The sequence below is a fragment of the Vipera ursinii genome, assembly GCF_947247035.1.
Source record: "Vipera ursinii genome assembly, chromosome: 11".
NCBI classification, from domain to species: Eukaryota; Metazoa; Chordata; class Lepidosauria; order Squamata; family Viperidae; genus Vipera; species Vipera ursinii.
Genome location: NC_139524.1, coordinates 12,315,696 through 12,343,526, shown reverse-complemented (window position 1 = coordinate 12,343,526; position 27,831 = coordinate 12,315,696). Strand labels below are relative to the sequence as shown.

The window sequence follows — 27,831 nt, the reverse complement described above, 5'->3', positions numbered from 1 at the left end:
AAATAAATCTGGCTTTCTAGGAGCCTTACATGGATAAGAAAAGCTCACTGATCATATTCTTGTTATCCTATCCTAAATTCCTAGAACACACATGGGAATTTAAAGTATTCCAGAAGAGGATGGTAGCCTCTCTAGGACTGACAGTGTGTTAACAGAATGAAGTATGGATATTCGTGAGTGTGTCAGATGTGGCTTTGCCACAGCAACAAATATGTACTGATTTCGGTATAGACAGATTGATCACGTATTCAACACTCTAAAAATCCTCTCTCCCTTTTTGGTCTGAGTTGATGATCCAGCTCTCTTGTCAAGCTAAGAGCATTCCTGCATTTTTCTTCTGCTTCTAAGTTTCGTTCAGCAAGCACGCATCTGTTCAGCTTACTCGGTATTCCCCCCGCCCCTTCGGTAATAAATCTGGTTTCTTTTAAAATACTTCCCCTATTTTTGCCTGTTAATATCGTTATGTACAGTTTGAGGAGTCAATTTTCTACTTTTGGCACTTTCTTATCTTTATCATAGGGGTTTCTGGAAAGACGCCACCTTAATTCTTTCAGCTACCTTCAACCTAGTGTATATTTGTACTTATCATTTCTGCCCATTGGATTAAAAATGCCTGGTTTATTGAAAACAGATTTCCTTCACCCCATTTTTGCTTATTTTATCAAACTAGATAAAATTCCACTTCCATCAGGTTTCTAGATGCTTCTCTTCGCTTTCCTTAATTTATCCATCTTTCACCGGACACGTCTTTATTTTATTGAGTGAGTGAGTCAGGTCCAGGATGGTGCCACTCATTTTTTCCTCAACTTGGTACCTTCCAGGAATACAATCTATTCCAACACACATGGAGAACATCAAGCTGGAGAAGGCTGGACTAAATGCATCCCAGAAATGGCAATAACAACAGCGAGTAAGGCTTTGATTGTTTCCATCACTCCTTCTAGGAGAAAATTCGAGAGGTAGGTGCCAAGGAAGTGAAGCCAAAATTAGAAAACAGAAGGCATTCCAGGGAGGTTTGTTTTAAAAGACAGATTGCCCCCAGAAGTGTAGAGAGACCAACAAATTCGGTTGTCGGCGGCTGGCTGGAAAACCAAGCTGAAAACTGCAGTAGGGAAAGAAGTAGAACCGCCTAGGCTTGTCTTGAACGCAAGACAAGGAGCAACGGATGGAAGCTAATCAAGGAGAGAACCAACCTAGAACGAAGGAGAAATTTCATGACAGTGAGAACAATTAACCAGTGGAACAACCTGCCTCCAGAAGCTGTGGGTGCTCCATCACCAGAGGTTTTTAAAAAGGGATTGGACAGCCATTTGTCTGAAGTGGTATAGGGTTTCCTGCTTGAGCGGGGAGTTGGACTAGAAGACCTCCAAGGTCCCTTCCAACTCTTTGATTCTGTTAAAACTTGGGAGAATGAAGCACAAGTATGAACAGCAATAGCTTTCTGACAACCCTGACCCAGATGATTGAGAATCTCCATGGGCCTGAAGAACAAGGTCTTCAGGACAGATCCTGAGAAGACACATAAAGAAGCTGCAACCGGAGGTTCAGTCTGCAGAGTCAAACGTGACCTATGTGCTAAACGGCAGAACTTAACAGTGCTTGTTGATCACCCATCTCCAACGGTGACTTAAAATACATCTCTTTCTACCACTTCTTTGCAACCCAGAACTTTAGGAAAGGATCTGTGCTAGAAGCGGATGACTTTCTGAATGTAACAGAAGCTGCGGCCTTAATCTCAAACCCTTAAAAAGCTTAAGGGTGAATTATCAAGGAGAGATGGGCAGCAAACAAATCTAATAATCTAAAGGAGCACCTATTTAGTTCCAAATGCATCAATCTGGAAGCCAGGATTAGCAAGACCCATAACTCTCTCCATTTGTTTTCAGGATGTACAGGATTTCAAGGACCTATTTGTCATGCTCAGGGGCACAGATCTTTCCTGTGCTACTCCCAACCCTAAGATTGCATCTGACTTTTAATTCTTTCTGCCTTCAAACAGACCTCCCTTTTAAGCCAGGCTCTTAAGAGTCTGACTAATAATAATTAAGCTTTCATTGAAATCTTACATTCTAGTCCTGTCATATTTTATTTTTACAGCTAACTGCCTTGAGTGCCAGACAGATAAAAGGGCAGGGTGTAAATTGAAACAATAAAGTTAATTAAACGCAGAGGGGTGTGGGTAGAGAGGATTAAAGCATGGCACTTGGAGACAATATCACAGGAGAAGCAAAAATTGAACTTGGTTCTTGCCAGAAGTGATCCAAGTGCCAGAAATGGATCCAAATTAGACTTTTCTTGAAGGAGTCACAAATTCAAAGAGATGGTATAGACCCCTTGATTCTAAGTGGTGACTCACTTCCCCGGTTGGAAGAGACATCTGAACCCAAAGCTTTATTTTGTTTTATTTTTCCATGATGGAACTGTCTCTGTCCTTTCACCCTATTTTGTTTTTTAATTTGGTGTTCTGAACAACATGCTCTACCTACTTTTATTTATTAGTTTCGTTTGTGTGGCCTCCCATATCTACAAGTGACTCTGGGCAGGGATCCATCTTGCATTAAAAACCATTCCAACCACAATTACAACAATTACCTTGACTCCTTTCGTTCACCTATCCCAGGGGTCTTCAAACTTGGCCAATTTACGACTTGTGGACTTCAATTCCCAGAATTCCTCAGCCAGCGTGGCACACTGGCTGAGGAATTCTGGGAGTTGAAGTCCACAAGTCATAAAAGGGCCACATTTGAAGACACCCCCCCCTGGACCTATTCCCCTCTATTAGCATTCCTCAACTTATAACAGTTTGTTTAACGAGCGTTCAAAGTTACAATGGCCCTGGGGGGGGGGAAACGTGACTTATGGCCATTTCTCACACTTGGGACAGCCACTGCATCTTCACTGCTACGTGATTAAAATTCCAACGCTTGGCAACTGGCTCATATTTATGACGGTCGCAGCGTCCCAGGGTCCTACCCTCCCCTTTCAGGAGCTTCTGACAAGCAAAGTCAATGAGGAAACCAACTTAACTGCAGTGATTCACTTAACAAATGTGGCACAAAACCAAAGGGAGAGAGAAAAAAAACTCGCTTCACAAATATCTTGCTTAGCAAGAGAAGTCTTGGGCTCAATGGCTGTCAAAAGTCCAGGACTACCCGTGTTCCCCTTTGGATTGGACTCATTTCATTTTCATTCCTTCCCATTCTTTTTAGAATGAGCTGATAGACATTTACTCTTAGGAAGCAGATCGCTAAAGAGCCTCAATGGGGAAGCAGAAAAGAAGAGCCGGAGCGAATTCTGGCCATACCCAACCCAGGAAAACTTCTAAACAAGGAAGATTGGTGAGTTAATACCAACCGTGGATCGAAGCTCAATAAATGGGAATGATTTATTTGCTCTCCATAACTAATTTGACCTTTAAATTTAATAGGAAACTAAAATGAAGATCAACGGAGTGATCCTAAAGTGAGCCCTCCCCTTTTAAAAAGCTATTATCAGACAACCTGCTCAAGAGCGTAGTCAGAGAAGATCCACACAAGAATGCAATAGACTTTCTCTCTCTCTCTCTTTCTCTTTCTCTCTTTCTGTTTTTCTCTCTCATGTCTTTCTCTTTCTCTTTTTCTTTCTCATGTCTCTCTCGTCTTTCTCCCTTATGTCTTTCTCTTTCTTTCTTTCTCTCTCTCTCTCTCTTTCTCTTTCTCTCTTTCTGTTTCTCTCTCTCATGTCTTTCTCTTTCTCTTTTTCTTTCTCTCTCATGTCTCTCTCGTCTTTCTCCCTTATGTCTTTCTCTTTCTTTCTTTCTCTCTCTCTCTCATCTCTCTCTCTCACACACAACTTGACCTGTTGGCAAAATACAATCTTACATGTGCACTGAAACCATTCCACTGGTTGCTAGTTGCAAAAAATACAAAGGTTGGTGATGACCTTTAAAGCGCAGGCTACGTTCAGTTCCCAGAAAAGCAGGCTTCTTTCAGATCATGCCGAGAGATTTACTGACAACTGCCAGGCATTCATCACACGGAACTCAGGATCAAACCTTCTTCGTTGATGTTGTTGTTGTCCCAAGTTTTCTGGAATGTACTCTGACACCACATGAAAGGGATTTCCCAGGTGGCTTTTAGGAAACCTTCAAAACCTGCCCTTTTCAACAAGGAGAATATGCGTGAGCGCAAAGAAGCGCTTTGAGGTGGTTTCATTGTCTTGAGGATCAAGTCACAAAACACATACAAAGGAAGACCCGGTGGATGAAGAAGAAAGGGAAGACTGAGAAAGTTATGGTTGAATGGAGTGAATAAGATCATGAAACACAGAGACATGAGGACCTGGGGGTTTGGACAAGAAGACTGTTCTGTACCAGCCTGCTACCAGCCCTGCAGAAAAGGCAGGGACAACCCCTTTACAAACGGCAAGAGGCTGGAATTAAGCCTGCCAAATTTATTAAGATAAAACAGAGCAAAACAAGACACCAACCATGAAACAGGAGCTATGAAACAGGAACTAATCAAGCAGTTGCCTTCAGCAAACCAGCCCTCCCACCCATTCCCCTTTTATACAGTTCAGGGCGTGGCTTCTCTCTGCCTCCTTCCGAGGTGCCCCATTGCCTTCCTCTGTTTACTCCTGATTGACTGCCTCCTGCGTCGGGCGTCCTTGAACAGGGCCAGCTGTGGGTCATCTTCATCCATGTTGTCAGGCTCACACAGCTGGGTCTCCATCGTGACCAGGTGGGAGGGGCCTGGCTGAGGGCTCTCATCAGCAAGATCTTCAATCCCCTCAGCAAGCTCTTCAACACCCCCCTCCTCCTCTGAGTCGTCCGACCCAACTGCCGAACCCACAGGCTGACCCTGAATCACAACAAAGACCTCCAAGGTCCCTTCCAACTCTATTATTATTATTATTATTATTATTATTATTATTATTATTATTATTATTATTATTATTATGTTACAGAAGACAATCAATGAATGAAGAAGTATATGGCGGAAGTATATGATGAAAGTAGTTTAGTTTAGTTTAGTTTTATTTGATTTCTATACCGCCCTTCTCCCTATGGACTCAGTAAGTAAGTAAGGGTAGAAATAAACAAAGTAGCATAATGAAAGGCGTATAATGCAATTTTAGCTATGTTTTCTTTTTCCTTACCTAATGCTGTTCCTTTCTTTGGTTTGCTGTGTCTGCTTTTCTATGCTTGACATAACACTGCTTACCCTGAATGGGAACAGTATGCTGGGTATGTATGTATGTAACCTACCAAAATAAACCACAAACCGTGAATGAACTTACTTATTTCAGGGCAGTGTCCTACATTCAACATCGGCGCCTCTCCCTCGGAGCTGTTTTGTCCTCCCCGAGATCCAGCATTGTGAGCTTTGCCAACAAAGACAGAAGGAGTTACTTCCTGACTGTGGCTTTCATCTATGGAGAAAGTTCCATTGCTATAATTAGATGGACAGCAATGCCCTAAATGTGCAAAGCCAGTGAGAACACATATCAAACTTGCATCAATGCCAGTCCAATTTTGAGGAAGGAAGGAAGGAAAGAAGGAAGGAAGGAAGGAAGGAAGGAAGGAAGGAAGGAAGGAAGGAAGGAAGGAAGGAAGGAAGGAAGGAAGGAAGGAAGGCCTGGAATACTGCCATCCAGTTTTGGTCACCACCACATTACAAAAATGATGTTGAGACTTGGAAAGTGCAAAGGAGAACAACTAAAATGATTAAAGACCTGGAGACAAAAACACAAGAAGAACGGTTGCAGAAATTGGGTATGGCTAGTCTAGAGAAAAAAGAAGGACTAGCGGGGACATGATAGCAGTATTCCAGTATTTGAGGGGCTGCCACAAAGAAGATGGGATCAACTTATTTTCCAAAGCACCAGAAGGCAAGACAAGAAACAAGGGTTGGAAACTAATCAAGGAGAGAAGCAACCTGGAATTAAGGAGGACCTAACAGTGAGGACAATTAACCAGTGGAACAGCTTGCCTTCATAAGTTGTGGGTGCTTCATCCCTGGAGGCTTTTAAGAAAACCTGTCTGAAATGGTATAGGGTCTCCTGTTGAGCAGGGGGTTGGGCTAGAAGATCTCCAAGGTCCCTTTAAGCTCTATCCCGATGGATAGCTGGATGGTGGGAAGGGAAGGGAAGGGAAGGAAGGAAGGAAGGAAAGAAGGGCCTAATAAAAGGACTTAAAGAGGTGCACATATTTGGCATGTTGGGGGGGACACAAAATGGCTCTCAGAAGTCAAGCTGGTGATGATGGTCCATGCGACGTTCTCAAATGCCCCCTCAAAATGCTCTCCAACAACTTCAGCTTTCTTTGGCCTCTTTCCCTGGGCATCTACCCAAAGGCCTGGGCTGCAGCTCTTGCCATATTTATTTTCCAAGGGGCCCATATGAGGATGGAGGTATTCCTCAAATAAGGTTGACAGTGAAGGTTGGTATTTTTATTTTGCAGCATGCTGGCTTCCGATCTTTTCTTTCTTTTTTCTTTTTTTTTAATTAAAAGAGCATTTTTTAAAAAATGAAGCTAGAATGGGCCAAGGGCCATTTGGCTAGCTAATAACACCATGTGTCTGTTCCAAATGGAAATGTTTTCATGTCAGCACACACGGAATTTACGCTTTGTAAGAATACGTGGAGCTACTTTCTACTAGGCAAGAGCTTTTTATTAACTCGCAGCAATCAACAAAACATTAATAACAAAAGCACAACAATCCACAAGAACCCCAAGGAAAAGGAAAACATCCAGAAAATGAGCTATATAAAAACAAATGGCGGGGGGGGGGGAAGTACATAGTTTAGGATTACATATAAATGCATTTGTAATCCTAAACAGATACATTTTTAAACCTTTTCAGTCTTTCCATTCAAACGTTTATTTGTACAGAAAGAGGCAATCTAAGAGGAATTACTTCGTTGATGGAATTAAAACCTTTTGAATTAAAGAATTCAAGACTCTTCGTGGCTGGAGTAATGCTTCATGGGTGCTATTGCCCTGAATTAAATACCATTGATCCAAATTAGTGTGTATGATTAGATAGATAGATAGATAGATAGATAGATAGATAGATAGATAGATAGATAGATAAATGGATGATAGATGGATGGATGGGTAGATGGACGGACAGACAGAATAGAGGAACTGGGTGAAGAAAGATAGATAGATAGATAGATAGATAGATAGATAGATAGATAGATAGATAGATAGATAGATAGATAGATAGATAGATGATAGATGGATGGATGATAGACAGATGGATGGGTAGATGGACGGACAGACAGAATAGAGGAACTGGGTGAAGAAAGATAGATAGATAGATAGATAGATAGATAGATAGATAGATAGATAGATAGATAGATGATAGATAGATGGATGATAGACGGATGGATGGGTAGATGGACGGACAGACAGAATAGAGGAACTGGGTGAAGAAAGAAAGAAAGAAAGAAAGAAAGATAGATAGATAGATAGATAGATAGATAGATAGATAGATAGATAGATAGATAGATAGATAGATGATAGATGGATGGATGATAGACGGATGGATGGGTAGATGGACGGACAGACAGAATAGAGGAACTGGGTGAAGAAAGATAGATAGATAGATAGATAGATAGATAGATAGATAGATAGATAGATAGATAGATAGATGATAGATAGATGGATGATAGACGGATGGATGGGTAGATGGACGGACAGACAGAATAGAGGAACTGGGTGAAGAAAGAAAGATAGATAGATAGATAGATAGATAGACAGATAGATAGATAGATAGATAGATGATAGATAGATGGATGATAGACGGATGGATGGGTAGATGGACGGACAGACAGAATAGAGGAACTGGGTGAAGAAAGATAGATAGATAGATAGATAGATAGATAGATAGATAGATAGATAGATAGATAGATAGATGATAGATAGATAGACAGACAGACAGACAGACAGACAGACAGACAGACAGACACCAGGGACACTTAAACTGATTTAAAGATTGTCATGTATACTAAAATATAGTTGAAAACCTCCCAAGGTATTTGTATTAAGATGAAAATCAATGCATTACTAATGGTAATTTATTGAAATGACATACAGATCATTCACTGATACTGTTTTTGTTAACTGCAGGGACAGTCCAGGCAGTTGCCAGGAGCCAACACTGAGAAAGCATAACAATAATATTGTTTCTTATTCCTTTTCTGTGCCTGGCATAACTTCTAAAGCTGAAATCACACTTTTAAAACAGAAACTCCCATTGCAGGGGGTAAATGGAGAGGCACAGAGATAATTTACCACTGCAAATTTCTGATAACGATATGATTTGTTTAAGAGGTCCCACTCTAAACTGTTCTGAGCATCTTTGCAATAAAATAAAAATAAAATAAAATAAAATAAGTCCTGGGCTTTATTTCAATACTCAAGCTGGAGGACACTCTCATTTTGAGTGCGAAATTAATATTTCAAGCACGATGTGAGGCTGTAGCTTTTCAAACAGCCCGTTTCAGATTTGAATGGAGGTATGCTGAAGGTTTTCATGCTCCAAATGGTTCAAAATGAGAACTTCCTGTGCATTCTCAGTTGTATGTTGCGGTTGTGTGTATGAAGTTGTGGATGCTCCATCACTGGAGGCTTTCAAAAGAGAGAGAGAGACTGGACAATCATTTATCTGAAACGATGTAGACAGGTCTCCTGATCAAGCGGGGTGGGGGGGTGGGACTAGAAGACCTCCAAGGCCCCTTCCAAGTCTATTCTATGTTCCTGTCCATCTAGAGAGACTCAGCTTCCTCCAACACTACTTTTGATTGGTAACCTTCCGCAATTAACGTTTGAAATCATTACCCACCATTCTAAAAGATCATCTCTCCTCTCCCAGTAGAAGCAACCATGGCTGCCGTCCTTTGTAAAAGCAACGAGGCCGTCAACACCACTGGAACTGGACTGTTTCAAAGTCAGCATCCGGATGGGGTTGAAACCTGAAGGAGAAAAATCATCATAAATCCCACAGAATTGGAAATCGCTCTACGTGCGGCGAGGGGAGGAGGGTCAATCCAAAGCTAACCAAATTCTTGAGCTGAAACAGAGCCCCAGAGTTCCAGCTTTCCTGGCTGTGTGTCTGCAGGCTGGAAGGGCTTCAACTATGCTGAGCTTATGTGACTGCGTATTGTACTTGAAGACTATAAATAGCCATGCTGGAATCATACAGTAGGAAAAGCATCTCCTGGACTGTTAAGCCCTAAAGAATGGGGAAAGTATGCTGCCTTGGAAGTTGTCCAATGAGTCAGGAAACTCCCACTGAAACTCTGCTCTCTCCTTTCGTAGATCTCTGGACGCCATGGCAGGCGAGCGTACTTTCCCCAAATCTACAAGTATATACCCCGTTCCCCCCCAAAATAAGCCCTACCCCCAAAATAAGCCCTACTCACTCCATTGCACCTGGTTGCATGGCACGGGGCAAGGCACACAGGTAAAAACCAAGCTAGGGTGGGGATGGGGGGAAGTGCCCCATGCACCTCGCACCCATTACCTTAGGACACTTGCAGCCAGATGCCCATGCCCTGACACCTGCCTCACCTCGCTGGCCCACTTTTTCTGCAGCCACTCCACCACAGCTTTTGCGCATCGCCCCCGGCCTCCAGAAGGCCCCTGATGGTGAAACAGCAGCCAAGGGCACCGCATGCATCAATCCAGAGCTTGGTTCTCGGCTGCAGAGGCCTTTCTGGAAGGCCTCTGATGGTGAAACGGAAGCCGGGGCAACATGCAGAAGCAGTGGCAAGTGGCTGCAGAAGAAGTGGGCCAGCAAGGCGAGGCCGGTGTCAGGGTGTGGGGAGCCTGGCTGCAGCAGTCCTAAGGTCCTAGCAGAAATAGGTGAGACATGATAGCTGTGTTCCAGTATCTGAGGGGCTGCCCCAAGGCAGAGGAGGCCAGGTTGTTCACCAGAGCACCAGAGGGAAGGACGAGAAATAATGGCTGGAAACTGATCAAGGAGAGAAGCAGCCTGGAATTAAGGAGAAACTTCCTGACAGTGAGGACAATCAACCAGTGGAACAGCTTGCCACCAGAAATTGTGGGTTCTTCATCACTGGAGGTTTTTAAGAAGAGACTAGACAATCACCTGTCTGAGATGGTGTAGGTTCTCCTGCTTGAGTGGGGGGCTGGACTAGAAGACCTCCAAGGTCCTTTCCAACTCTGGTTCTATTCTATTCTATTCTGTTCTGTTCTGTTCTGTTCTGTTCTGTTCTATTCTATTCTATTATTCCATTCCATTCCATTCTAAACTGCAGCCTCTTTTGGAGGCAAAAATAATATAAGACCGGGTCTTATTCTGGGGAAAACACGGGTATTTATCACTGCTAGAAGTCCCTGTGAACAGAGGCCAAGGCAATGGGTTGTGCTTGATGGAATGAGCAAACTCCATCCATGGCATAATGTCAACGCAGCTGACCGGTAGCCCTTGACTTACAGCCATTCATTTAGTAACCGTTCTAAGTGTTTTTTCACACTTAGACCACTGCGGCGTCCCCGTGATCGTGTGATCAAAATTCAGATGCTTGGCAACTGGTGTGTACTTAGGACGGTTGCAGTGTCCCAGTGCCATGATATCCCCTTTTGCGACCTTCTGACCAAGCAAAGTCCATGGGGAAGCCAGATTCACTTAACAGCCGTGTTACTAACTTCACAATTGCAGTGATTCGCTTAACAACTGTGTCGGGAAAGGTTGTAAAATGAGGGCAACAACAGACTAACTGTTCTGCATGGCAAAGGAAATTTGGCGCTCAGTTGTGACCACAAGTAAAGGACTACCTGTGAAGAGCCATCATCTGGATGGACAAACTCTCAAGTGATGGCTACATGAGTAGGAAACAAGCCTCAGTTTCGCACCTATCCTTGCCGGTGAAGTGTGGGAGGACAACAAAGCTACTAGATTGCTTGATGCTCCATTTTCAGGAATGGCTCCAAAGCCAAAGCGAGCAGACTGGAAGATTATGATACTAAATATATACTAATAAAACAACAGTGTGATATTTCACTCTTTAGCCAAAGGCTATGATAATAAGATGCATAGTTTAAACATGCAGATGCAAAATATAATTTGAAAAGGTTATAAAAGCAGTCTTGGACATAAAATCAACACACACCGGTGGATGTTCTGCCCGCCTTCTTGAATGACTACATTTTTTCCCCATAAAGCATACATGATCAACTTTTTTTTATAGGGGGCCCTCCAGATATGTTGGGCTATATTTTCCAGAGCTTCCAGACAAACATTAGCCAACCTGGATGGGAATTTAGTCTATGCACAAAATGTCACACCAAAAGGACATACTTAAATTTTTGGTTGGGTTCACCTAACATGCTACTCTAGGCCAAGACGGAGCTGGGCAGCTCATGATTCAGCCTGTGGTGGAACCCAACCTTGTTGCAGAATGTTTTAGGAATGAGGTTGTTACATTAAGGCATAATAGGGTTCATTTGTTATGCAAATAAAAGCAATTGTCTTTCCTTCATTTGTGTTTTGGTTGTAGCATGTTATGTGAATCCAGCCCTGGAGTGATATTCTAGATGCCAGGACAGAAATAAAATTTTATTTAGTTTTAATTTTAAGTTAAATTAAGTGTGTTAAGATAATTAACAGATAAACATCATATTTCACCTTCCGGGCAGTTGAATTAGTTAGAAAACTGATGATACTTAGTTTTATACCTCCACCTCAGGCTCTCTGAGTGATGCCATGGACATGCTATCCCAGTGCCTGAAGGCTGTGAGGGCCTGGATGGAGAACAGTAGACTACAACTCAACCCAAGGTTTTTCCTGGTGCTCTCTTTCCATCTTTGGTTCTAGATAAGGTGGCACTACTTCTGGCAGTCCCAGTGTGTCACACATTACACTTTAGTGGCAACTTTTGGGAGCCTTGAAGACCTCGTCCAGGCTTTCAAGAAGCTGCATGGCAGAGTCTATTCAGGCTGCAGGAATCAAAAGTTTCAAAAAGATTTTTTCCCCCTTAGTTTGGGTAACCAAGTAGCTAGCAAGCAGAGATATCAAGAGCTTTGGGACCTTCCTCCGCAGAATGACGGTTCAATCCAAATATTTAAAGTCAAGAGCAAAACAGGAAAATAGTTCCAGGTTGAAAGGCAAATAGGTAGTGTGTTAAGCACAGTCACTAGGAAAATTCTATTCTATTACCCAGAGTAATGCCAACAGGAGAAAGAGGTTGATGCACCATAAAATCTTGACAAGCAAGCATCTCCTGTAGGGACACCACCCCAGATCATCTTTCTGTTGGAAGTTCAAACTTGAAATGGAAAATTGTGTGCCAACACACAAGAAAGGCTTCTCAGGTTGCCCTACTGAACAGAGACATGACCTCAACTTGGAGAGAAGGCTGAAAGTCTAGCTTATCAGATGCATGAATCAAAGACAATACAACAGTTCTCTTAGTCAACACAGCCCATTTGATAGGATTTGCCAATCTTTTTCAGTGCAAACAGCAGTGACTCCTGCTTTAATTGACAAGGCTGTGTCAAAGTCTATATATAAAATGCACCATGCCGTGTGGCTTCGGCAAAGATGCCAGCTTTTCATCAGCTGTCAGAAGGTAAAATGAGTAAGCATTTAATTACCTTTGTATGGCACACCCACAGGCAACATCTCCCAAGCTACAAGTAGGAGAGACCACATGTTTGGGCCTGAGAAATACATTAAGGAATCCTGCAAGTTCAAACACCAATTTGCAGCTCCAGAGAATCACATTCGCGAGGTGTCTACCAAGGTTTGCCATCATGTCAGAGAAAGTGTGAAGTTCAGAGAGCCAAATAAGATCAGCCGACATCCCTGGAATCATGCTGTATCCCAGTTTAGTTCTTGTAAGATGGTTCTTTAACTGCTATAAATAGTTAACAGGTGCAAATCTTCTGATTCGTCTTGCAAAGTTTTTATTTTTTTAAAAAAAAAAGCTGTTAAAAACACTGCAAAGAATCTCATGGCACCCTGAACAATAGTTCTGAGATTGTGCCATGAGATTCTTCGCAGTGTTTTTAACACAGCTTTTAAAAAATACCGTATATACCGGTATATATTTTTTAAAGATTTCACACATGTTAAGCACACTCATCCCAAAAAAGAACATAGCGCAACAGATGAGTTGTGCTAAGGTGAATCTATGCAATGTTACAAGACATTCTTCTGGGGAAAGAAAAAAATACAGATTCCATATGAAGTGTTTTCCTCGTGAATGTTTCTGTTAATTTAGAATCTTTCCCTCTGGGGAAAAATAGGTACAAAAATAACACTGGGGGCCTGTGTGAAAGGAAGAGATAACTTCATTCAGTTTAAGATCACTGACATTCATTCAGCTTTCTGTATACGGATAAATCCAGTCACTCCAGTGCAAGCATTTCCTTGCACAAATTAAATGCATGACTGCAACACTGGAAAGTCAAGTTTCTAAGCTTTGCGGTGAGACTTCTCAAAGCGACCGACCCATTGTAGTCCCTAACACGGAGGTGGAGGTTATTACGAAAACATGCAAAGAGGGAAATCAGGTTGAGATAGCAGGCTTGTCTCTTCTCTCAAAGTGCCCTATTAATCATGGTCTGGGTGAAGAATAACTTTATTCATAACAATGATGCCTGCAAGGTGTCTGTTTTAGGTACAAGGACATAATCGCCATACGGCAGTAGCGAGCATGACAAGGCCCGTGGCTTCTATTGCAGTCAGCTGACAAGATGGTACCAGTGTTGGCAACGACCACATTGAAATGTATTTTGCAGGGGCATCCCCTCTTCAAGGAAAAAGTAATACCTAGCACATGATAGCCAACAGTATCTGGCACCAAAGAAGACATCCAAGAGGGGATTCACACTCTCAACTTGTTTATCTCACCAGTAAGGCTGGTCTGCTACTTCTTGTGTTTAACAATCCTGGTCTATGCTCTTATCCCCACGGTGCTTTCTCAGAAGGCAAATGGACTTTGTTTTTCCTTGAAGACATTTCACTTCTCATCCAAGAAGCTTCTTCACTTCTGGAGCTTCTTGGATGAGAAGCCAAACGTTTTCAAAGAAAAACAAGAAAGCCCAGCGGCCTTTTGAAAAAGCAGCTTTGGGACAACCATGACCTGGATGACTGAGAATCTCCATAGATGTCTATGCTCTTAAGTTTTCAGTATTTGGGAAGAAACGTTTGCTTCTAGGATTTCTAAATCCAGAGCCTTTCTCCCTTCCTTCCTCCACCCTAATTTTTGACCCAGGACATTTATTTGGCATTTTGAACAGATTGTGACACATCTCACACAATGGCTAATACTGCAGCAAGGCTGCTAGTCACAAAATACCAGAAAGAGCTGAAAATAGTTCCTCTTCGTTTTCTTTCTTTCTGCTAACAAACGCCAATTTCAAAACACTCCGCCCTTCTTTCCATGTGCCGCTGGACTGCTTATTTGGCACCCTTGCAATCGTAGTCCCTATTAACTCTGGGAGTTTTTTCTCCCTGAGTTAGCAATGACACACAGACCATTCAAGAGCCTTATAAGGCAGGGGTCCCCAACCCCCAGTCCGTGGACCAGTACCTGGACCGCAGCATGCCAGCAACCGGTCTGCACAAACAAGCAAAGCCGCATCTGCGAGATGCAGGCAGCACACAAAACCACACACCCTCCAGTCTGCGGAAAAACCTCTCTCCACGGAACCGGTCCCTGGTGCCCAAAAGGTTGGGGACCTCTGCTATAAGGCCACCATATGGAACATGTGCAAGACACCCACTAAACCATATGTTATTGATTTCTGTAGGCTAAGCTTTACTTTTCGCTGTCTAATGCTCTCTCTCCTGCTCTGTATGTGCTTTGGTATCCGTAATCCCGAACAAAAAGAGATAGGATTCTTGGGCCATGAGCCCAAAAGACATTCTGAAAACATTTTGGCTAGATTCCTTCAGCATCATCTTGCATGGTAGGTGGCGTGCCAAACTTGACCACAACCCAACATTATGGAATAATCCTCAACACATATTCTTGGAGAGCACAAGCGTTATTTATTACATTACCAAGCTATATATAAGTTCGCTCTTTGGAAATGACCCAAATCTTCTCATATTTGAAAACCCAGAAGGGATATGAAAGATTTGGCTTTAGGAGAAATTGACATGATCCCATTTCTTACCCCCCCCCGACCACAAGTCTTTTCAGCTATGCAAACAAAGGGGGATCTAAGCTGACACAATCAGGGCATCAATTATCTTTCCTGATCTGTGGAATGCAACATCATTTTCATATATTACTAAGGTCCTTAGGAACGTAAATCAGCACGACTTTTGTATACAGTTTAACCCAGGAGATTAGGCCATCATTTGGGGGGGGGAGGGGAATCCATATTGAGGCAATGTTTAAATTAATGTGATGATTTAGGTGCTTGGAAAGCTGACAAGGACACAATGCTTTTTCAGATTGCACACCCTAATAAAATTGATTGGGCTGGATAAAGTCCTTGGCCTTTGGCCTACCCTTTTTTTTTAAACATCATCACTGGTTTCTAAACTTTACATTTAATTAAAACAGCTAAAAAAAATCCACCTTAAAGCCGGGCCCTGTAAATTAAAGCGTCCCATCAATCAGTACAGATAGTCCTCGACTTACAAATTCACTTAGTGACTGTTCAAAGTTACAACAGCCCTGAAAAAAGAGACTTGTGACCAAGGGCAGCATCCCCGTGATTTATGTTCGCATTTGTGACTGCTGACTCACATTTATGACGGTCGCAGTGTCCCGGGGTCATATGATCCCTTTTGTGACTTTCTGACAAGCAAAGGTAATTGTTAACAGGCTTAAAGCTGTAACACATATATGCAAAACATTTTAAATGAAATTGAAGCTTCCATTTGCACCAACAGATGGACTCTTTCCACGATCCCGGACTTTTATCCATTGCAATCAGATCCAAGGACACAAGCCTACAACCCTACAAGCCAAAAGGAAGGGCACATTCATACACATCAATTCTGTCACCTCTTCTTCCCTTTCGTTCAATCCCACAACATAAAGCCAAGAATCCAAAAGATTCCAGAAGCTCGTTTTTTTAAAAAAGATCTTTACACCCCTTTGATATCCCTTGCTAGATAAGGGAGATTATATAAGAGAGGAAAGAGCATAAGCATTGAATAATTTAATAAAATCAAACCGCTATCTCACAAAGCACAACTTGGTTCCATAAAGACTCGCAACTTATCCTCAACACAGCCTGAGCAAACCACAAGAAATCCACTAGGGCAGGGGTCTCCAACCTTGGCAACTTTAAGACTTGTGGGCTTCAACTCCCAGAATTCCTCAGCCAGCTAAGCGCACAAGTCTTAAAGTTGCCAAGGTTTGAGGACCCTTACACTACAGGGTACATCAACAGCATAAATTTAGCACTTCATCGTGGATAAGCTGCTCAGCTTAAACCAAATCAGACTTTTGATCCAATTGGCTCAATCCTGTCTATACTGAACGAGGTATTTTTCTCCCTAATCAGGAGTGGGCCGGCTACAATCACCCTTTTAATTGGGAAGGAAATAAGGATTTTCCCCTGAAATAAAGTACGATGGCTTAAAATTATAGGCAAAGATTTGGAGGCCCATTTTGGGAATTATATTGTTATTAATTTGTTGGTTTTAATCCTGATGTGTGAGCTGCCTAGAGTTGCTTCTGTAACCGAAGTGGCCTATACATAAAAGAATGAATGAATTAAACCAACTCCAGGATCCATCACATCCCTGGGCATGTAGGTATAAACTCAAATAATTACTCCCTAGAAAGATTTGGTAGCAAAAAAAGGGGACAAGAAACCACATGTATATCCAGACAAGCATGTTCTCATTTTTATCTGGCTTCCAAAATGTACTGAAGCTAAAAAAAACTGGCATTGATTCAACCCATGGTAGAAATCTTCTATTGCTCTTTGAATAAGTATATTTCATGTCAAAAGTTCAACCTCTGCTCTCATGTCTACGCCATCTATTATCTCCCCAGTAGGAAGATAAAGCGGGCTTCCTTGCTAAAACAACAAAAAAAAAACCACCCACCAGTCCCCTATTATTAATTAACCCAAAACAATTCAAAACAAGCCACAGATCTAATCTTCCCCCTATTTCATCTGCTATGGATACTTTTGGATAAGAAGTCATGATCTTATTTAAAGTATTTAAGAAAGCACCCTGATGATACTCTTCCCTCTCTTTATCTCTCTCACTTTTCCCTATTGCTTCTTTAATCACTTTTTCCTTCCAGACCAAAAAAAAAAAGTTCAGAGGGGAAAATAACAGATCTGCAATCTGCTCCATTGAATTGTCAATGCTAGAACCCTAACTCTTTGAAAAGAAACTATTTGGACAAAGCCTCAAGAAGATCAGTCAGTGCCAGAAGGCACAACGGGCAAAAATGAGAAGTCACTTGCCAGTCCTTAGAAATTAAATAAACAGTCATTGTTCCCTAAAAGATCTGACCACGCAAATAATGTTTTCCAGGATTTTGAAGAAAGTGGAAAGGCATCAAATGTCAAATAAAGCTTTCTGTGTTATCGCTAGTAAAAGTAGTTCCCTGTTTAGCAAATGAAGTGAATTCCCTAAAATAAAAGAGTTGAAGAATCTCAATGGGACACGTTGTCTCATTCTCCAAAGAAGAGTATAAGAAAGGGATTTTTTAAAAAAAAAAAGAAAAGAAAGAGAGAGAGAGAGAGAGAGAGAGAGAGAGAGAGAGAGAGAGAGAGAGAAAGAAAGAAAGAAAGAAAGAAAGAAAGAAAGAAAGAAAGAAAGAAAGAAAGAAAGAAAGAAAGAAAGAAAGAAAGAAAGATCATACCATCAATTTTCGCCTGGCTGATCCAGCTTTCAGGGCAAGGATAGCAGTATGAACTCGTCTATCAGCCAGAGTAGATAGTGTTGGCAACAGTGACTTCACCAACTTCATCCATCAGATCCAGTACGATTCCTTTCAACACTTCAAACCCATAATGGGCACCCTTGAGAAAAGGTAAGCAGGGCAGGAAGAATGGGAATTAGTTGTGCTACCTTTAGATTTTTATTTTTTTTCTACAAGGTCACTCTCTGCCTATTTAAGATGTCAATTTTATTTAAAAACATTAATCCGGAATCCAGAAGAGCAAAATATCTCCCTTGACATTGGAGGAGGAGAATCTATAAGCATGATAACCGCTCATCGTTCTTTAAGGGCATTATTTCAAATTCCATTTCAGCTCAACACCTCCTTTAAACAGTGGCACTTACACCCTTAAACCTGCCTGCTTTCTTTTGTCGAGAGAATGAAAGGAAGCAATTCAGAGAGAAGGCACAACTTTTGTCTACAGAAGAAATAAGACCATCACAAGATAAAAGGCTGACACAGTCAGGTTCTTTAGAAGACACAACCAGACAAAATATTTCTTGGGCTGGAGGGCTCATTGGGAATGTTGGGTGCAAAAGTCAGACTACGTCAGTTTTGATCAGGAACCCGAAGCTACTGTAAGTTGTCTCTTCAAACACACTCTGCCTATGTACAAAACTCAACAGTGGTTCACTTCTTCTGGAAAAACCTCACCAGAAGCTTTCCTAGTCTTCCAGCAATAAAACGATGACAGCAAAATAATCAGCTTCTTCTCATGAGCCTCAAAACTATTTGTCTGAGGGAACTGTTTTGGTGCACATAATGGTAAAGCTAGTCCAGGCTTTGTGGAAACTGAAGAAGTCTCGACTGGAAGAACTTCAAAGTCCAGAACAGAGAAAGGGGTGCCACAGAAGGAAGAAAAAAAAAGCAGATTTGGTTCCCTAAAAGAGATCACTCAGCCTGGAAGTCCGAAGACATTGAACAGAAATGAGTAACAGGCAACTATGGCGATTTTGTTTGATTAGTGGGCATGCTGTAGGATACTAATGGAATCTGATAACAGCTAGGCGGTGTTTCTCAACTTCAGGACCTTTTAGACATATGGACTCCAACGTGGGGAATCCTGGGAGTCCATACAACTTAAATTTCCAGAGATTGAGAAACATTGAGCTAGAGGGATGTACATTTTCTCCACCTTGTGCTAGGTTTTTGGAGAAAGGCACGTTGGACAGCAAGTTGAAACAGGCCTGGTTTTACATGTCTAATGCCCTTTCTCCCAAGTCTAATCAGTCAATTTAACAGAACTGTACTGGGAGGTATAGAGGACAAGAAAAATGATTTAACTGTTATCAAAAGCTGAAGTGAGCTTCTAAGCCAACGTAGCCACTTATCAGTTGCAGACCTTTACCTGACAGAGATCAAACGGTCCTTAACTTTAATCTAAGGAAGGAAGAGACCCAAAGACTAGCTCTAATTTTCACAAAAACAATTCTTAAGCCAAACATTAGCTAGTGAGAGCTAAAATGAGAGACTGCCCTGACTTTCTAACTTTATCAAAGAAGAAGAAGAAGCGATTTCTTATTTGTTTTTTAAAAGAAAGTTAAAGGCTCGATAGAAATATCACGGAGTGTTGAATGTTATCATGTTAATAGGGAGATAAGGCTCAGCATTGCTTTGCCTAATCTGCCTTCCGTGTATCTTGAATTTCGACTTCCACCAACCCCGTTTTGGATGAGGAAGGGTACCAGGCAAAGTGCGCCACAGCACCTTGTCTCCGGCAGTCTCTTGGGTTTGAGAAAACTGATTTTGAGAAACAAAAGATAAAGCTGAATAATTTACCTTGATATGAGAGCAGAAAGAAAGGCCCTTTTTTCCGACCACTGGAAGCAGTGATTCTGAAGCGAACCTCTTCACAAGTTTTAAGACTTTTGTTGCTGTTGTCAACCACGTTACATCCTTCCCTGGAGAGGGCAGTGCATCTTCTTTGGTGAAAACTGTCACTAAAGGATGTTCACAACAACCCAGGACTGTCTGGAGTAAGACAAAGATGTGACAAACAACGTCCATGAGACTCAGACATCAAGAATAAGGCTACGCTGGATGTTAGGCCTGTAACCATTTGGTTGATTTTAGGCAGATGGAACATTTAGAAACTTTTTACAAATGTGCAGATGAATAGGAATAAAGCGATTTTATTTATTACTACCTTCTCAACTAGTCAACCACTTCAGGTATTTTTTTTATTAATGTACAGAGGTAAATTGTTTAACATGTAGACATAAATTAGGATTTGTAAATTTATATCAGAGCTGAAGGCACACTGCAGATTTAACGGTTAATAAATGAAACAGAAAAAAGTATGATCATTCAAGAGTTACAGAACTGGAAAAGATCTCGGAGCTTAGAGCAATAGCAATAAGTCTTATACACTGCTCCACAGTGCTTTACAGCCCTCTCTAAGCAGTTTACAGAGCTCGCATCTTGCCCTCAACAATCTGGGTTCTTATTTTACTGATCTCGGAAGGATGGAAGGCTGAGTCAACCTTGAGCTGGTCAGAATCAAACTGCTGACAATTGGCAGAGTTAGTTTGCGCCACCAGGCCTCTTTTCTTACATAGCTTATATAGTCGAACCTCCAGCTTAATCTCATGTTAATTTTGATAGTGAGCTTCCAAATCATCTTTCGTTTCAAAGTTAGCCAGTTCCCAGAATAGACAATTATGGCTCTCTGCCTCAAAAACCTGCCTTATTCTCAAGGGAATGCAAAAATACATGAGTAAAAGTATAGTGGATACCATTCCCACAATTGAGTGTCCCTTGAGAGGTTTTGGGGCTGCAGCTAATTTATAAGCTGTGAAGACTGTGCAACAATAACACCAGAGTGGTTTGCATGTGTATATAAAAGAGGTATGTAAAATTCTTAACAGCTTCCTATTCAGCATTTCACATAACTCATTGCCTTTTTTTAAAAAGTGCCAGCTATAGCATTCAACTTCTCTCAATATGCAGTTCTGAATTTCCAGGAAAGCCATTTTGCTTGGTTCCTTGACATCGCCCATCTTAACAAATGTGGCAAGGCCGTGAAGATCTCATATTTGAGAAATCAAAGGCCCGGAGATGGGGAAAAAAAACTTATATCCTAAATCGGCAGGCTCCGTCACTATAACGCAGAGAAAAATCAGGTTTCTTCTCTCTAGAGGGCTTCAAGCAAAGATTGGAAGCTATTGTTAAGAACCACCTTGATCTCATGCTCTCTCATTAAACATGGTTAGATTAGAAAAAGATCCGCCACTACATTTATTAATGTCTGGAAATACCTCATGGACCTTTTTTCTGATCCTGCAAAAAGGGGGTCAGAGAAAGTAACTCTTCAAAGAGGAGCGTCAACGGGCAACTTCACAACAACAAATGAGTGCAATCTGGCTCTGAAAGCCATGGCTTCGCCAGTCCTACAACAGCAAGAACAATCTATCCAACCCAACTTCACTTCAATTATCCTTCCGAAGTGAGAAGACATGGATCAAAAACGGAACAGTGAGATAGAGACAGCTCAGTATGAATCCGCAAGGCTTAATACTAAAGACTCAGGCTTGGGAAGGGACTTTACAAGCAGAAGTAAGAAATACAGCGAAAATGAGAGCTTCCCTGTCCCCATCTTTGAGGAACAAGAGGAATCACTGCATGAAGGAGACACCGAGTGCATTGCAAATCTGGGATTGTGGACAGCAATGCAACGGTTAAGAAAGGGGGACAGGAGCTGTCCATGGTGGCGCTACAGTTTTCAAGACTCTTCCCCAGTAGAAGAGTTTGCTCTAACACCCACAAACTCTATTCATAAAAGGTGCTGAGTGATAGAGATTAACCAACATTACTGCAAAGTAATGTTGCTAGATCGGAATATCCTGAGAAGAACCGTTTCCTAATCTGGTGCCTTCCAGATAATCTGGGTTACAACTCCCATGATGCTGGGTAGAGACCCAGTAATAGGAGCTGTTATCTGACACAATCAATTCATTCTCTGGCACAAAGAAACTCTTCTCCAGTTCTTTCCTTAATCATGCTCTACTTTTCCCTTTTTATCTTTTTCTAGATTTTAATCCCCCTTTGGGGCAGGGACTTTAATTCTTTACCAGACTCTTTTAAGTTCTTTTCTACCAACTAAAAATGTAACAAGACAGAGAAGAGATCCAGTTTAATTATCAAGGTGTGTTGGCCATCCTCAGATTTTTAATAAATGAATGCCTGTGAAACTAGGATAATGCAGGATAATGATTTAACTAGAAGAAGACATAGAAGTTGCATCTATATAGACCTTAAGCTGACAAGGAAGTACAGGAGCCCACAGAGGATAAGGCTATCTATAGCACAATTGTCACAACAACTATATGTGACCCGTGGGATCCAAAGCTGAATGTACTTGTTGCTAAGGAGCATAAGCCAGTGCCTACTCTCACAGCCACACTTGGCTTGCGAGTCTGTCCAAGAGCCATTTGGTCAAACACCATGGGAAAAAAAAAAAAGAAAGCATCCATTGGATTGATCCAGCATGATTCTCAAGAGCCAGAGATCCCAGCTTCTACCAAGCAATTGTTTTACAGCCAGCAAAAAAAATCAAAGGGCTTTGTGTGTGAACTGATTTATTCTACCAAGCCGCTATGTGGCTTGTCATTTGGCTTAGTGTGATGCGTGAATCTCAGCTATTAAGGTCTGTAAGCCACGGTTTTAAAGTTCAGCATGCTGTGTGAATTTAGCCATTTGTGGCCTACTGGATCAAACTCCAAAAACTATAGCAGAGTTTGAGATATTTTCCTATCAAGCTTTTCAAAACCAGGCATTCGGGCTGTCAGGAAAAAAAGAGCCTGACCAGATTATCCAAAGGAAAAAAAATTAAACTAAATGCTGCTTAATAGTAAAAACCAAGAGTAAATCCAGGGTGTGCTAATCAGCTCTGATCCAATATAAATCATCACACTGATTTGATCCATCAAACTGATTTACATGTATAATTCAAATCAGATTTGTGATCTGAACCAAACATGACTTGATCTGATCCAGAAAAGAAATGTATTTTGGTTCAAAAGAATTCTGTTCAGTTCGACACATAAAATCTATAATTTTATTTGAAGGGTTGATTTAACTGAAATATCTCCAAACTGACTCGCCGAGACAAAGCTTTACACAGCTATCGTGAAAAATGGACAGAAGCCATTTCAGAAACAGAATTAACGTCGTTCTGTTCCAACTACATATAAGCAATCTATGTTCTAAAATTTACACATCCACAAAAGAAAACATTAACACATGCATGCACCACGTCTCAAGAACAGACTCACTTTCAAAGAGGCTAAGGCTGAAACTGCATAATACAGTAAAAAAAAGGTAAAGATTCCCCCACACATGTGTGCTAGTCGTTTCCGACTCTAGGGGCCGGTGCTCATCTCCGTTTCAAAGCCGAAGAGCCAGCGCTTGTCCAAGGACGTCTCCGTGGTCATGTGGCCGGCATGACTAGACGCCAAAGGCGCACGGAACGCTGTTACCTTCCCACCGGAGTGGTCCCTATTTTTCTACTTGCATTTTTACGTGCTTTCGAACTGCTAGGTTGGCAGAAGCTAGGACGAGTAGCAGGCGCTCGGGATTCGACCCGCCAAACTGCCGACCTTCTGATCGACAAGCTCAGCGTCCGACTAAGTTAAAATCACTTAGCATGAAAGTAATGTGTAGTTTGACCCTTATGTTTATGTTTAAAAACCTATCGATGCTATTCTTGGTTTAAGCAACTTACACATTCAAGAAAGGCACACGTAAATAATTATTGGTTTGTAACTTACCTTACTTCAATGCAGAATGAATTTGCTACGCCGAAAGAGAAGTCTTATCCCCAGGGTTAAGCTCTTGGCTGGAGAGGTTCCAACGGCCACAGCTGCTACATGGCATGGAATTGCCATTGCAATTCTACAAGAGGTGGGGTGTCAAAGTGCTCTGCAATCATCATCTGAGCCAAATATTGAGACAACAGCACCTCCAAAACCTTTTGGAGTTATGACAGTCGAATTGGAGTCCCCTGGGTACATGTGTCCAACCAGAAGCCCTTTTGCCACACACTTCCAATATCCATCCACCCAGGACAAGCTTTTGCCATAGCTTTTCACATCAGCTCCTTCAACAGCCTCCCTGCAGAGAGAAATGGTAGAATGTGGACAAGGCTCAGAATCCATGCACAAAGTTCCACCATCTTTCAAGGGAATTTGAAGAACGAGTGGATTGTCAGACCATCTGCAAAGATCATAATCCCTAGAGGGAAAGCCAAAATATCATCTTTTGTCCCCCACCCCACCCAACAGATTATAGTACAAGGCAGTCAACCCAAGTTTGGGGCGCTCCAGATGTGTGGATTATTCCCAGAATTCCCCAGGCAATTTAGCTGTAAGCTCTGGAAGTTGAAGGCAGACACCTGGTAGTTACCAGAATTGGGGAGAGCTGCTTCAAAGACTAAATGCACTGGGCCGTAATTCAGAATGTCCCAATTTGAATTTTGTTGCTGCTACTGTTGCACATTTATCAGAGAGTCATAACCAAGTCATTCATTTGCAACTGCAGCTTCCCCATCTGCAATACAAGATTAATGCTTACTTGGCACAAAGACTCTACATTCCTAAAAGAATTACTATGTGGTGATATAAACAAAAAATAATAATCCAGCTATATGATATTAAGACAAATCGCCTTCAAGTGGAGCTCAGCTCCTGGTGATTTTATAAACAGATCCAGGCAATTGTCTTGGCAACACTATAGCAGTGATTCGTTGCTATTTCTGTTTCTTCTTCCATTTTCTAGGCTAGCCTAAAGCACTAAGGATTCTTAGTGATCTCCTACTTATAGCCTGATCAGGTTTGTCTGCTTACCCAAGGGTTGACTGGATGGAATTCATGAATTCAAGGAATAAATTGTGCCAGGGGCATTTCTTTTCCTGCACTTGACCAAGCTCTGTGGCTAATGTATACAGTACATTAAATCATAATTTAGATAGCATGCATGCTCTGCAGTCAGAGATGAAGGGTTAAGCCAGACATTCTGATCTGAAAGCTCTGCTTTTTTGGCTCTTGTAAAAGTTAGAGCACGGAAGCTTCAGTGGGGCAAGACTCAAAATGGGATTTAGTATAAAGCTGTCTGCCTTTGTTCCCGATTTATAATGTGGCACTCGCAAGCACTTACAATGACATCTGGCCCAGATAAAAATGGATTGCTCAGTACTATGTCCAGAACAAGCCTGTGCTTTGCATCCACATTAAAAGCCATCAGGCAGCCCGTCTTAAAATAAAGGCTGAGAATTAGGATCAGCTTTAAATACCAACTAGCTGAAGTTAGCAACCTTGGAGAAGGGGCTGTTGCAGAGACATAAGCACTCAAGCAAACATGCATGGGGGTGCTTTCCAAATTCCTGTGGATCTCATAGGTGCTAGGCTGTGGATCTCCCAGCCACCCTTAACAATTTTCCAGGGGAGCTGGACTAGGCATTTAACACACACACGCACACACACACACACACACACACCCCTTCCCTAACAATCAGGGGCTTATGAGCGAATCTTAAGGGGGGAGAGGGGGGGGAGGGAGAGGGGGGAGAGGGAGAGGGAGAGGGAGAGGGAGGGAGAGGGAGAGGGAGGGAGCAAAACTTGATTAAGCTGCTTTGCCCAGCTTCTCCCAGTGCCCAAACAAATGGATGCAGTCCAAACTGGCACGTGTTTGGGCACAAATTCCACAACCTCAGCATCTCCTCCTGCCAAGCCTCGACACGTGCACGGAGTTGAACCACATCGGTTTATTTATTCCTCAAGCACCGCTTTGAAAGCCAGGAATCCACCAGGAGGCTGGGACTGGGAAGAACTGCTTAAGGATGGAGAACCTGCTCTGGATTGACCCATCTGGGATTCCTCCCGAGTTAGCCCCGGCCCAGCTTGTTGAGACTCAGAAGCCAAGCAAGGGCGGGGGAAATCAATCTTTAAGAGAGCAGGTGGAGAAGAGACCAAGCAGGAAATCCCAGGTCCGTAAAACCCGACTGAAAAAGGGCAAAACCCCCCCACCCGCTTTCGAACTTCTGCCTGAAAAAAAAACCTCCCAGGGGGTTCGGCTCGAACCATTTTAATTTACTTATGCACACGTGCGCAGATGCACACGCGCGCACACACGTTCCGAATAGGCTAGAGCTTCGCACAGCTGAGCTTACCTGTCTGGCTTGTTGGAGTGACGACTGACAGCCTTCCAAGCGCAGAGAGTTCACACACCCCCCCTCGGCCCACCACAGCGGGGATTGGGGGTGGGGTGGGGGGCTGCCGTTGTGTCCTGGCCGCCCTGGAACCCGGTTTGGCCCGCATGGTGGGATGCAGGCAGCTGTGGGTGAGAGAGAGAGAGAGAAGCGGAAAGCCGCTGCCCAGCCAAGACTTGCCAGGCTGGCTGGCTTAGCGGGCAAAGGAGGGCGGTTAGAGCCGGCCAAGCACCCACCTGGAGGCCTGGAGACGCTCCGCAAGTCCGGCGAGAGGAGAGAGAGACGCGCAGGTCCTGGCGGGCGAGCAGCCGAGCCACACCTGCCCCGCGCAAGCGCTTCTTCTCCTCCTCCTCCTCCTCCTCCTCCTCTTCTTCCAAGGCGGAGGGTCTTCGGGCTGTTATTTCCTGCCCGCTTCTTAAAAGGCGCGACGGAGCTGAGCTTGCTTACCTGGCCGGGCAGGAGTCAGCCGCCTCCGCCGCTTCTCCATTCCTTGCCCCGCTTGGGGGGATGGATGGAGCGCTGGAGCTCCTCCGCGCACCGGAGCGGCCGCGTCGGAGCATGGCGAAGCCGGTTTCGGGAGAGGCGCGCGAACCTTCCCATTCCTCCCTTCGGCTCCCTTGGCCGGGGAGGGGAGGGGAGGGGAGGGGAGGGGAAGGGAGGCTTGCTTCGGAGTAAGCGCGCAAACGGGACTCTTTTGGCCCGGCCAGCCTCGCGCCGAAGTAAACCGAAGTAAGCCAGCCGAGCGCGCGGAAGGAGCCGCGGTGGCGAGGGCAGCGCCCCCTGGCGGCGATGTGCAGCGGGTGGGCATGCCGGCGGGCTCTTACCTAGGGCGACCCCGGGCGCCCAGCGAGCGCGCTTCTGAGCCCCCGGCGCTTGCCTTTCCTCCCTCGGGCAGAGGTGGGCTGGGCGGCTCCGGCGGCGACCCCGCAGCTCCTGGTGGGCTTGATTCGGATCGCGAGCGAGCGGCGCCCCTTCTTCCCAAGGTGGGTCTCCCCGCCTGCCGCGCTCCGGTGCCCGGCTTTTCCCTTGCCCGGCCACCCGGCCCGCTTATTTATAGGATCACCGGAGCGCTGTGGACTCGGCTCCTCCCCGCCGGTGACGCCTCCTGGCACGCCGGGCATCTTTCTGGCGCCCGGTTGAGAGCCGGTGAGCAGGAGGAGGAGGAGGAGGAGGAGGAGGAGGAGGAGGAGGAGGAGGAGGAGGAGGAGGAGGAACGTGCAATCTCGAGAAGTGTGTGTGGGGGGGAAGAATCCCAGGCAGGGCCGGACGAGGAGCGCCTCCCCCTCCGCTCCTCCGGTGCGCTGCTCGACTTCGCGGGACGGTTCTGCGGAGAGAGATTCCCGCTTAGCCAATGTGTGGCCGGCTTTCCCCTGCTCCCCGATATGCTTTGGTTTTCTTTAACTGTGGTTTATTGATCCTGATCGAGCTAGATCGGATGGGTTCCTGAACTAGGGATTAGCACGTTAAACCCGAACTATGATAGTCCTTTCCTTTCACCCTCTTTCCTCCCTTCTCCTCTCCCTCCCCTTCCCTTCTCTTATTTCTCTTCCCTTATTTCCCTCCCCTCTCCCTTCCCTTCCCTTCCCTTTCCTTCCACTTCCTTCCTTCCTTCCTTCCTTCCTTCCCTTCCCTTTCCTTCCACTTCCTTCCTTCCTTCCTCCCTTCCCTTCCCTTCTCCTTCCTTCCTTCCTTCCTTCCCTTCCCTTCCCCTTCCTTCCTTCCTTCCTTCCTTCCTTCCTTCC

The 27,831-nt window shown here is 43.6% G+C and overlaps 1 long non-coding RNA gene across 1 annotated transcript; it reads right to left on the bottom strand.

Annotated features, from left to right (window-relative positions):
- Nucleotides 1-2,781: 2,781 nt before the first annotated feature.
- On the bottom strand, nucleotides 2,782-27,605 carry LOC310645459. The gene is made up of 7 exons (XR_014493503.1): nucleotides 26,051-27,605; nucleotides 23,655-23,997; nucleotides 19,666-19,857; nucleotides 17,806-17,965; nucleotides 8,829-8,958; nucleotides 5,278-5,409; nucleotides 2,782-4,137 (listed from the first exon to the last, which is right to left on the bottom strand). It is a non-coding gene; the product is annotated as an uncharacterized lncRNA (long non-coding RNA).
- Between the last annotated feature and the right edge of the window lie 226 nt (nucleotides 27,606-27,831).